The sequence below is a fragment of the Agelaius tricolor genome, unplaced genomic scaffold (assembly GCF_023055355.1).
Source record: "Agelaius tricolor isolate 1412-34295 unplaced genomic scaffold, bAgeTri1.0.p SCAF_9, whole genome shotgun sequence".
Lineage (NCBI taxonomy): Eukaryota > Metazoa > Chordata > Aves > Passeriformes > Icteridae > Agelaius > Agelaius tricolor.
In genome coordinates, this window is record NW_027269269.1 from 34,878,101 (window position 1) to 34,890,568 (window position 12,468).

Here is a 12,468-nt window from a genome sequence, read left to right on the forward strand (position 1 = left end):
GGGATTTGGGGAGACCTAGGGGCCTTGGGGGCATCCTGAGGGGGAGTTGGTATGTCCTGGGGAGAATTTGGGGAGTCCTGGGGGCCTTGGGGGCATCCTGCGGGGGACTTGGGATGTCCTGGGGAGAATGTGGGGGAGTCCTTCGGGGTTTGGGGGAGTGCTGGGGGGTTTTCAGGGTTCCATCTCTTTCCTTGAGGAGGGATTGAAGAGAAGGAGGGAGGGAAGAGAAGGAGGTGGGGAAAGAGAGGAGGAGGAGGGAGGGAAAAGGAGGGCTGGAAGAGGAGGAGGTGTGGTTTAGTAGGAGGAGGAGGCGACCAGGGAGGATGGAAGAGGAGGAGCGGGAGGCAGAGGAAGAGGAAAAGGAGGGACAAAGAGGGATCAGGGCTGAGCTGAAGCAGCCGTGCGGTGGAACCCTGCCTGTGGGATCATCGCCCCCCGCATCGCGCAGGTGAGCGGCGAGGGAGAGCTCGGCTCAGATATCCCGGGGGGGCTCTCGGTTGGGGTTTTTTTTTTTGGGGGGGGGGGATGTTTGGAGAATGAAGAAGTCCAAAGTTGAGCGGAAAGGGCCCCTTGGGGGGACATCGGGGGGTGCCGGGGAGTGCCGCCATTGGCGGGACCCTCAAGAGCGTGGAGAGGGGCAGGGGGGACTCCTTGGAGCCGCTGCAGCCCAAAGCAGAGAATGAGGGGAGAAGGGATCCCGGGAGCCCAAGAAGCCCCGGCATCCCGAAATGGGGAGAGCGAAGAGGGGGGAGTGCGTCCCCGGGGACGCCCTGGGGGGATCTCTTTGCCCTTGCCCTGTGGCACGGAGGCAAATCCCATCCTCTCCTTGTCCTTCCTCCCCCAGAGCAGGAGCTGAGCATGGAGAGCAGGGAGGACAAATCCCCGCGGCAGAACCTGGTGGAAGAGGCCGTTTTGAGCGGCTCCACGGTGCAGGCAGCCAACGGGGAGGAAAAGCCCCGGAGATCCCGCACGAAGAGGGGCTGCAAACGCAGATGGCGGGGATCTGAGGGGGAAAGAGCCAGCCTGGGCCGGGAAGGCGGCCAGAGATCGGGCCAGAGCTCGGAGCTGGTGCTCCATGAGCAGCTCCGTGATGGGGAGAAGCCCCACACGTGTGTGGAGTGTGGGAAGAGCTTCAGGTGGAACTCCAAGCTCATCGAGCATCAGATCATCCACACTGAAGAACGGCCCTATGAGTGTGGGGAGTGTGGGAAGAGCTTCAGCTTCAGTTCCAGCCTGATCAAGCACCGGAAAATCCACACTGGGGAACGGCCGCACGAGTGTGGGGAGTGTGGGAAGACCTTCAGGACGAGCACCCACCTGATCAGCCACCGGATGACCCACACTGGTGAGAGACCCTACAAGTGTGGAGAGTGTGGACAGAGCTTCAGCCGGAAGTCCAACCTGATGCGGCACCAGGTGATCCACACGGGGGAGAAGCCCTACGAGTGTGGGGAGTGTGGGAAGACCTTCAGGTGGAGCTCTGACCTAGTCAAGCACCAGATGATCCACACTGGGGAGAGGCCCCACGAGTGTGGGGAGTGTGGGAAGAGCTTCAGCTGCAGCTCCCACCTGACCAGCCACCAGAGGACCCACACTGGGGAAAGGCCCTACGAGTGTGGGGAATGTGGGAAGAGCTTCAGCTGCAACTCCAGCCTCATAAAGCACCAGAGGACCCACACTGGGGAACAGCCCTATGAGTGTGGGGAGTGTGGGAAGAGCTTCAGCCAGAGCTCTGACCTCATCAAGCACCAAAGGATCCACACTGGGGAACGGCCATACAGATGTGGGGAGTGTGGGAAGAGCTTCAGATCAAGCTCTGACCTGATCAAGCACCAGAGAATCCACACTGGGGAACGGCCCCATGAGTGTGGGGAGTGTGGGAAGAGCTTCAGGGACCATGACACCCTGATCAGACACCAAAAGATCCACACTAGGGAGAGGCCTTACAAGTGTTTTGAATGTGGGAATAGCTTTCGGTTCAACTCTCATCTTGTCCTGCACAATCTGAGTCACACAGAGGAGAGGCCCCTCTGCTGCCCCGACTGTGGGAAGGGATTCAAGTACAACTCCCAACTCATCATCCACCAACGAATCCACACCGGAGAGAGGCCCTACGAGTGTGGGGAATGTGGTAAGAGCTTCTCACAGAGCTCTCACTTGACCCGACACCGATGCAGCCACCGGTAAGGGAAGCCCTGCAAGTGCAACGAGGCAGGAAGAGCTTCGTGTGCTGCTCCAGCTCCATCCCCCACTGGAGGAACCACATTCCCTGTGATCCATGTTGGAAACACACCTGGCTGCTTCTCCTTTTGGTTGGGCCTTAATTTTTTTATCTTCTCCCTCTCTCTGCACTCCAAAAGCCTAAAGGGATGGATCTGTCACCTCAAAACCACTCAAACACCAGTGAAAACACTTCAGTCTTAAAGGAAAAGAGCTCAGCTCCACATCAAAGTGGCTTTTTCCCCGCTCAAAAAAACTCTAGCTTGTGACAAACTAACTCGATTCCACAGCCACCAGAGTGAGATGGGGTTGGGAGGAGACTGGGAGAAGTGGGATCCCAATTTGGAGAGGTGGGATGGGGATTGTGTGGGATGTATTTGATAGCAAATAAAAGTCTCAGACTTACTGCTCTCTCTCCCGTTCATGTTCAGTCCGTTGCAGTTCTGTTTGCAGAGTGCCGCCTCCCAGAGTGTCCCCTCACAGTGTCCGGCCTTGGCCTGAGCCCGCCCCTTTCCCTGCCCCCTTTCCCCTCACGGTTCCCGCCCTTTCCTCAGCCCCTTTCCCCTCACGGTTCCAGACTGTGAGGGGGGATGAACAGGGGGAGGGGAGATGGAAGAGGAGGGATGAAGGCGGAGAGAGAGCAGCGATGGAAGGAGGAGAAGGAGGTGGGGTTAGGGAGGAGGAGGAGGAGAAGGGATGGAAGGGGAGAAGGAGGTGGAGATAACACAGAGGAGCGGGAGGAAGAGGAGGGACAAAGGCGGATCGAGGCTGAGCAGAAGCAGCCGTGCGGTCGAACGCTGCCTGAATTCGCAGCCCCCACGTGTGGGATCATCGCCCCCCCCGCATCGCGCAGGTGAGTGGGGAGGGGGAACTTGGCTCGAATATCCGGGGGGGTTCCTGGGTTGGGTTTTTTGGGGGGCTGCGAGGAGAATGAAAAAGTCCAAGGCTGAGCGAAAAAGGCCCCTTGGGGGGACATCGGGGGGTGCCGGTGCCGTCCTGCCGGGAACGCCCTGGGGGGATCTCCTTGCCCTTGCCTGTGGCACGGAGGCAAATCCCATCCTCTCCTTGTCCTTCCTCCCCCAGAGCAGGAGCTGAGCATGGAGAGCAGGGAGGACAAATCCCCGCGGCAGAACCTGGTGGAAGAGGCCGTTTTGAACGGCTCCACGGTGCAGGAAGCCAACGGGGAGGAAAAGCCCTGGAGATCCCGCACGAAGAGGGGCTGCAAACGCAGATGGCGGGGATCTGAGGGGGAAAGAGCCAGCCTGGACCGGGAAGGCGGCCAGAGATTGAGCCAGAGCTCGGAGCTGGTGCTCCATGAGCAGCTCCGTGATGGGGAGAAGCCCCACACGTGCGTGGAGTGTGGGAAGAGCTTCAGGTGGAACTGCGACCTGATCAAGCACCAGAGGACCCACACTGGGGAGAAGCCCTATGAGTGTGGGGAGTGTGGGAAGAGCTTCAGCCGGAGCTGCCACCTGATCCAACATCAGGTGATCCACACTGGGGAACGACCCTACGAGTGTGGGGAGTGTGGGAAGAACTTCAGGTGGAGCTCCGACCTGATCAAGCATCAGATGGTCCACACTGGGGAGAGGCCGTATGAATGTGGGGAGTGTGGGAAGAGGTTCAGGTCGAGCACCCATCTGATCAGGCACCAGGTGACCCACACTGGGGAGAAACCCTATGAGTGTGGGGAATGTGGGAAGAGCTTTGGACAAAGAGAGAGCCTGATCCAGCACCAGAGGACCCACACTGGGGAACGGCCCTATGAGTGTGGGCAGTGTGGGAAAAGCTTCACCCAGCGCTCCAGCCTGATCCAGCACCAATTGACCCACACTGGGGAACGGCCACATGAGTGTGGGCAGTGTGGGAAGAGGTTTCAGACCACCTCCAGTCTCCTCCTGCACCAGCGGATTCACACAGAGGAGAAGCCCTTCCTCTGCCCCGACTGCGGGAAGGGATTCAGGCAGAACTCCAACCTCATCCAACACCGGCGCATCCACACTGGGGAGAGGCCCTACGAGTGTGGGGAATGTGGGAAGAGCTTCAGACTGAGCTCGCATCTGATCAGCCACCAGGTGATCCACACCGGGGAGAGGCCCTACCAGTGTGTTGAGTGTGGGAAGAGCTTCAGCTGGAGCTCTGACTTGATCAAGCACCAGAGGACCCACAGTGCTGAGAGCCCCTACAAGTGTGGGGAGTGCGGGAAGAGCTTCAGCCACCATTGCACCCTGATCCGGCACCAGAGGAGCCACACTGGGGAGAGGCCCTATGAGTGTTCTGAGTGTGGGAAGGGCTTTACGAGCAGCTCCAAACTCCTCCGACACTATTGGATTCACACAGAGGAGAGGCCATTCCAATGCTCCGACTGCGGGAAGGGATTCAGGCAGAACTCCCAACTCATCATCCATCGGCGCATCCACACTGGGGAGAGGCCCTACGAGTGTCCCCAGTGTGAGAAGAGCTTCTCCAGCAGCTCTAACTTGAGCAAACACCAACAGAGGCACCGGTAAGGGAAGCCCTGCGAGTGCTCTGAGTGTGGGAAGAGCTTCATGCATTGCTCCAGCTTCATCCCCCACTGGAGGAAGCACTTTGGGCACAGCCCTGGTCACTCACATTCCCTGTGATCCATGCTGGGAACACACCTGGCTGCTGCTTCTTTTAGTTTCACCTTAATTTCTTTTTGTTCTCCATCTCTTTGCACTCCAAAAGCCAATATGGGTACATCTGTCACCTCAAAACCACTCAAATCCCAGTGAAAACAGCTCAATCCCACCCTGGAAGTGCTCACACCCACCTCAAACTCAATGTCATATAAAACTAACTCGATTCCACAGCCACCAGAGTAAGATGGGGTTGGGAGGAGACTGGGAGAAGTGGGATCCCAATTTGGAGCGGTGGGATGGGGATTGTGTGGGGCTGGGTGTGGGGGATGTATTTGATAGCAAATAAAAGTCTCAGACTTAGTGCTTTCTCTCCCGTTCATGTTCAGTCCGTTGCAGTTGTGTTTGCAGAGTGCCGCCTCCCAGAGTGTCCCCTCACAGTGTCCGGCCTTGGCCTGAGCCCGCCCCTTTCCCCTCACGGTTCCCGCCCTTTCTTCACCCTCTTTCTCATCACGGTTCCGGCCTTTGGGAACGGGGGAGGAGGAGGAGGGAGGGAAGAAGAGGCCGAGCGGCTGCAGCAGAAGAGGAGAGGGAGAATTTTGTGGTCCTGGCGCTCCATGAAGTTGCCACAGCCCCTGGAGCATCGCCCCCCATCCTGCAGGTGCCTGGGTTGGCGGAGCTGAGCCCAAATATCCCGGGGGGTGCCTGGGTTTGGGGTTTTTTGGGGGGGATGTTTGCAGCTGGCAGGGCTCCAAAGCTGAGCCGCAGATGGACATTGCGGGGACATGGCGGGGGGGTCCCCAGGAGGTGTTTTTGGGGGGTCCGGGTGCCGGCAATGTCCTCCCAGTATGAGCCCAGTTGGTCCCCCTGTGTGCTTCTACTTTCCTCAGCACTCCCAGTATGAGCCCAGTCACTCCCAATATGAGCCTAGTCACTCCCTGCCAGATCCCAGTCACTCCCAGTACGGGCCCAGTTCCTCCCAGTCATTCCCTCTGATGATGCAATTCGCTGACATGAAGATCCCAGTTTCTCCCAGTTTCATCCAGTGTGTTCCCAGTTCTCCCAGTTTCCCCGGGCATAATAATAGTCACACCCAGCATGGTCCCAGTATAATCCCAGTTGCTTCCAGTCTCTCCCAGTATGGTCCCAGCTGCCTCCAGTGTGGTTCCAGTTGCTTCCTAGATCAGCCCAGTCAGTCCCTGTATGATGCCATGTGCTCCCAGTTGCTCCCAGTCAGGCCCAGTATAGGGGATGATGTGCAGGGTATGTTCCCAGTCACTCTCAGATACTCCCAGTATTAGTCCAGGCCCTCCCAGTATGATCCAAATATGGCCCCAGTGCTCCCAGTCACTGCCAGAATAAACCAGTTTTGCTCTACATGGTTCCAGTTCCTCTCGTTCACCTCCACTTTCCTTCCAGTCACTCCCAGTACCCCCCAGTGTACCCCAGTTCCCTCCAGCATCTTTCCAGTTCCTTCCAGTATGATCCCATTTGCTCACAAGCACTCCCAGTCAGCCTCAGTGTAGTGGCATTCACTGCCAGTATGATCCCAGTCACCTCCAGCATGATCCCAGTTCATCCCAGTATAAGTCCAGCAGTTTCCAATCATCCCCAGCATGCTCCCAGTCACTCCCAGTTGCTCCTGCCGTGATCCCAGTTACTCACAGCTGCTCCCTGTCATCCTCAGCATAATCCCAGTCACTCCCAGAATATCCCATATGCCCCTAACATGGTCTCAAGTGCCACCCGCAGGCTCCTATTCACTCCCAGTATGATCCCAGTCTCCATCAGTGTGATCACAGTCTGCCCTGGTATGGCAGTATGATCCCAGTATGATGTCAGTACAAAGCCAGTACAGTCCCAGTCACTCCCAGTACGATCCCAGTCCAGCCCAGTCCCTGGCAGTGCTGCCACTGCTGGGATCCCCCAGCCCGCTGTGCGTTCCCGCCTCGCGGATGTGCCAAGAGGAGCCCCAAGGGCTGGCAGTGCCCAGGCAGGGTCCCCAGCAAGTCCCAGTTTGGATGTGCAGCCCCCAGTTTGCCTCTCCTTCGGCCCGGGCCGGGTTCCCCCCGCCCGCAGCGGCTGGGAGCAGCCGAGAGCCCCGCGCTGCCCATCCCGACCTGTCCCGGCTCCATCCCCGCTCCTGCCGCGGCTGCGAGGGCTGCGGGAACGGGCACCGAGGGAGGGCGTCGCTGCTGCTGGGGGAGGAGGAGGAGGGAGGGAAGGGGAGGGATGAAGGAGGAGAAGAGGTGGGGTAAGGGGGGAGGAGCAGGGGGAGGGGAGATGGAAGAGGAGGGATGAAGGCGGAGAGAGAGCAGCGTTGGAAGGAGGAGGAAGCGAAGGGATGGAAGGGGAGGGATGGAAGAGGAGAAGGAGGTGGAGATAACACAGAGGAGGAGGAGGGGCAATGGAAGAGGAGGAGCGGGAGGAAGAGGAAGAGGAGGGACGAAGGCGGATCGAGGCTGACCTGAAGCAGCCATGCGGTCGAACGCTGCCTGAATTCGCAGCCCCCACGTGTGGGATCATCGCGCAGGTGAGTGGGGAGGGGGAGCTCGGCTCAGATATCCGGGGGGGTCCCTGGGTTGGGTTTTTTGGGGGGATGTTTGGAGAATGAAGAAGTCCAAGGCTGAGCGGAAAAGGCCCCTTGGGGGGACATCGGGGGGTGCCGGTGCCGTCCTGCCGGCAGAGGCAGCCTGGAGGAGCAGAGCCCTGTGTCCCCCAGGAGCCCAAAGTGGGGAGCCCAGAGAGGGGGGAGCGCCGCCATTGGCGGGAACCTCAAGAGCCTAGAGAGGGGCAGGGGGGACTCCTTGGAGCCGCTGCAGCCCAGAGCAGAGAATGAGGGGAGAAGGGAGCCCGGGAGCCCAAGAAGCCCCGGCATCCCGAAATAGGGAGAGCGAAGAAGGGGGAGCTTTTGGGATTGCTGGGACTGCCAGCAGCCTGGGCAGGGTGGGCACCGAGGAGAAGGGGGACCCCCAATCCAAGCGTGACCCCCAGCAGCTGGGACAGGGGGGAACCCCCGAACACCAGAGGAGAGGGACCAGGGACGGGGAACTCCTGGGAGGCTTTTTCAGGGCTGAATCTTGGTGTTTGGGAGTGTCATGGTTTGACACTGGCACAATGCCAGTGCCCCCATGAAGATACCCTCTCCCTGGTTTCTGCTGTGAGATGTGACCAGGAATAAGCAAAGCAGGCTCCTACTTAGGGAAGAAAGAAAACAAAACTTTATTAACTACACTGCAACTATGGATAAAAAGGAACACACACAGGGAAAATTAAAACCTTACAAATACATTTCCTTCTCCCCCCATCAAATTTCCAATACAATGCATCTATTCCCCAAATCACCAACTCTTAGTCCAGAATCACCCTTCAAACAATCAATCCTCAGTTCATCAAGAGGAGAGGAGTCCTTCTGGTACCATGGGCTTCCCCTGGAAACACAGCTGAAGCCTCGTGTGTTTCCGTGTCACTCGTGGCACCGCCCGGAGTACATCTGCCATCGTGACCTCTTCCTTTCATGTCCAGTGCTCTCCCCACTGAACACGGACCAGAACTGCTTTTAGGGTTGTCTTTTTAAGGATGCCTTGTCCCGATCCAAAAAAGGCACAGTCTCTCCTTTGGGACACCTGTCCCCACAATCTCTCCTTTGGGACACCTGTCCCCCCCATATTTTTTCACCCCCTGGGGCCAAGGGGCACCAACACTGAACCCTCTTGGCTCTGAGGCCATTGCCTCCCCCTAGAATGCAGTCTCTGTATCACAAGGAACATGGATCTGTCCATGGCTGTACAAAAAGAGTCCAGCAAAAGCCACTCCATCATCTCTTCCCACTAGGATTCTTCTCTACTCTTCCACTATCTCTCACTCGCCCAGACCTCTCTCACACTTGCACATTCCTTCCTCATCTTCCACTCTATCTTCCAGGAGAGGTCAATGATCTGTAAAGTTCTCATTCTCCGAAAAGGGGTTAAAAGCTCCTACAAGCGGCCGGCTGAACCCCCCCTTCTTCTCCGTCCCAGCCGTGCTGCCGGCACAGGCCCATGTTTATCAAGCTTCAAGGTTACAGTCTCAGGCACCGGCTCTGTGTCTCTCAGGGGGGGCTGCCCGATGGCTCCCGGTGTCTCTCTCTCTCTCTCTCTCTCTCTCTCTCTCTCTTCCACCCTTCCACCCCGGGGCTCAGGCCTACCTCTCCCGGCCACATGGCTTTCCCCTCCCCCTGCCCAGCCAGCAGCTGGGCCGGGGGAGAGACCTGAACTCTTTCCCGCCGGAGACCCAAGAGGAGCCTCTCAGGGGAGAGCCCTGCTTTTAACCCCATGTTCTCAGAGGCGGATCCATGTCCTAATGGCCAGGTTAGATGCCAATATTAAAGTCTGAATATCCATTGGCCCAAACACAACATCCCAAAAAACACATTTCCTGTCAAACCGCCACAGGGAGGTTTTTATGGAGCCCAGATGGCCGGTGACTTGTAGAGATGGACTCAGGCAGAGGGACCTTCAAACTAAATGTGTGTTGGGGAAGATGGAACAGGAAAGCCTTATAAATATGATTGTCTGGCAAAAGATTTTGAGAATATGGAAAGCAGAAGCAAGATTGAAATTAAATCCAGCTTTTTGATACCTTAGTTACTGAACAACTGGAAAACAATGGTGTAGCCTGACTGAAGGTAATCCCCTTTTGATGAAACAATTCCCTCTGCTTACAGACAGGTCCAGGGGTCAGAGCAGACCCTACTAGCTTAGCAGAAGGGGTCCAAAGAGTAGTTTTTAGGGTTTAAAACGTAACACAGTATGGTGATGTAATGATTTTTATAGGTTGTATGTAAATGCTATAGGATTTGTATATTGTACTAGATCGGTTAGTGAGAATTAGAATATTCAACACAGAAGAAGATTTATTGTATTGTAATGGGAACCTCACTCTCTTACCCTTTTTACTCCCTTACTCTCTTACCCTCTCATCCTCTCTCCCCCTCTCTTCTCTCGGGCCTGCTCCGAGCTGTGGCTGGCAGCTCCAAGCAGGGCCCTGCACCCAGGCCCTTTGCAATAAACCACAAGTTCCACAACCTGGCTTCAGAGATCTCTCGTCTCTGTCTGTCCGGACCATCCTACCCCCCAATGCTCCTACAAATGTGCTCATCCCTTGTTTTCCCCAAACCAGGATTTCCCATTGCCAACCCTTGTGAGACTGCGAGGAAGAGGAAGATGCCCCGGGACACTGAGGCAGGTGAGGAGGAAGTCAGTGCCCCTTTCCCCCTCTGTGCTGCTCCATCTCCCAGCCCAGCAGGGCCCTGGCTGCAGCACAGCCCTGGGGGGATCTCCTTGCCCTTGCCTGTGGCACAGAGGCAAATCCCATCCTCTCCTTGTCCTTCCTCCCCCAGAGCAGGAGCTGAGCATGGAGAGCAGGGAGGACAAATCCCCGCGGCAGAACCTGGTGGAAGAGGCTGTTTTGAGCGGCTCCACAGTGCAGGCAGCCAACGGGGAGGAAAAGCCCCGGAGATCCCGCACGAAGAGGGGCTGCAAACGCAGATGGCGGGGATCTGAGGGGGAAAGAGCCAGCCTGGACCGGGAAGGCAGCCAGAGATTGAGCCAGAGCTCGGAGCTGGTGCTCCATGAGCAGCTCCATGATGGGGAGAAGCCCCACACGTGTGTGGAGTGTGGGAAGAGCTTCAGGTGGAACTGCGACCTGATCAAGCACCAGAGGACCCACACTGGGGAGAAGCCCTATGAGTGTGGGGAGTGTGGGAAGAGCTTCAGGTGCAGCTCCCACCTCATCCAGCACCAGAGAACACACAACGGGGAAAAGCCCTATGAGTGTGGGGAGTGTGGGAAGAGCTTTAGGTGGAGCTCCAACCTGATCCTGCACCAGAGGACCCACATGGGGGAGAAGCCCTATGAGTGTGGGGAATGTGGGAAGAGCTTCAGTCAGAGCTCCAGCCTGATCCTGCACCAGAGGATCCACACTGGGGAACGGCCCTATGAGTGTGGGGAGTGTGGACAGAGCTTCAGCCAGAGTTCTCACCTGATCAAGCACCAGGTGATCCACACTAGGGAATGGCCCTACAAATGTGAGGCGTGTGGGAAGGGTTTCATTCGGAGCTCCCACCTGACCAGCCACCAGAGGACCCACACTGGGGAACGGCCCTACGAGTGCGGGGAATGTGGACAGAGCTTCAGGTGGAGGTCTGACCTGATCAGCCATCAGAGGATTCACACTGGGGAACGGCCCTACGAGTGTGGGGAGTGTGGGAAGAGCTTCAGAGAGAGCTCCAGCCTGATCAAGCACCAGAGGACCCACACTGGGGAGAGGCCCTACCAGTGTGGGGAGTGTGGGAAGAGCTTCAGCTTGGGCACCAGCCTGATCAGCCACCAGAGGATCCACACTGGGGAGAGGCCCTATGAGTGTTCCAAGTGTGGACAGAGCTTCAGCCAGAGGTCCCACCTGATCACGCACCAGATGACCCACACTGGGGAGAGGCCCTACGAGTGTTCCAAGTGTGGGAAGAGGTTTAAGATCAGCTCCCATCTCCTCCGGCACTATCAGATTCACACGGAGGAGAGGCCCTTCCAATGCCCTGAATGTGGGAAGGGATTCAGGCAGAACTCCACCCTCATCACCCACCGGCGCATCCACACTGGGGAGAGGCCCTATGGGTGTGATAAATGCAGCAAGAGGTTTCTGACCAGCTCCAGTCTCCTCCTGCACTATCGGATTCACACAGAAGAGAGGCCCTACAAGTGTCCCCAGTGTGGGAAGAGCTTCTCACAGAGCTCTTACTTGACCCAACACCAACGGAGGCACCGGTAAGGGAAGCCCTGCGAGAGCCCCGAGTGTGGGAAGAGCTTCATGCGCTGCTCCAGCTCCATCCCCCACTGGAGGAAGCACTTTGAGCACAGCCCTGGTCACTCACATTCCCTGTGATCCATGCTGGGAACACACCTGGCTGCTGCTTCTTTTAGTTTCACCTTAATTTCTTTTTGTTCTCCATCTCTTTGCACTCCAAAAGCCAATATGGGTACATCTGTCACCTCAAAACCACTCAAATCCCAGTGAAAACAGCTCAATCCCACCCTGGAAGTGCTCACACCCACCTCAAAAAACCTCAGTGTCATACCAAATGAACTCGATTCCACAGCCACCAGAGTAAGATGGGGTTGGGAGGAGACTGGGAGAAGTGGGATCCCAATTTGGAGCGGTGGGATGGGGAGTGTGTGGGGCTGGGTGTGGGGGATGTATTTGATAGCAAATAAAAGTCTCAGACTGACTGCTTTTTTTCCCGTTCATGTTCAGTCCGTTGCAGTTGTGTTTGCAGAGTGCCGCCTCCCAGAGTGTCCCCTCACAGTGTCCGGCCTTGGCCTGAGCCTGCCCCTTTCCCTGCCCCCTTTCCCCTCACGGTTCCCGCCCCTTCCTCAGCCCCTTTCCCCTCACGGTTCCGGCCTTTGGGAACGGGAAGAGGGGGAGGAGGGAGAGAGGAAGAGGCCGAGCGGCCGCAGCAGAAGAGGAAGGGGAGAATTTCGTGGCTCTGACGCTCTCTGAAGTTGCCCCAGCCCTGGGAACATGGCCCCCCATCCCGGGCAGGGAGAGCTGAGCCCAAATATCCCGGGGGGTGCCTGGGTTTGGGGTTTTTTGGGGGGGATGTTTGCAGCTG

General features: G+C 57.4%; 1 pseudogene; it reads left to right on the top strand.

The window, feature by feature from the left end:
* Positions 1–283: 283 nt before the first annotated feature.
* Positions 284–12,088, top strand: LOC139593241 (zinc finger protein 850-like; annotated as a pseudogene).
* Positions 12,089–12,468: the final 380 nt, after the last annotated feature.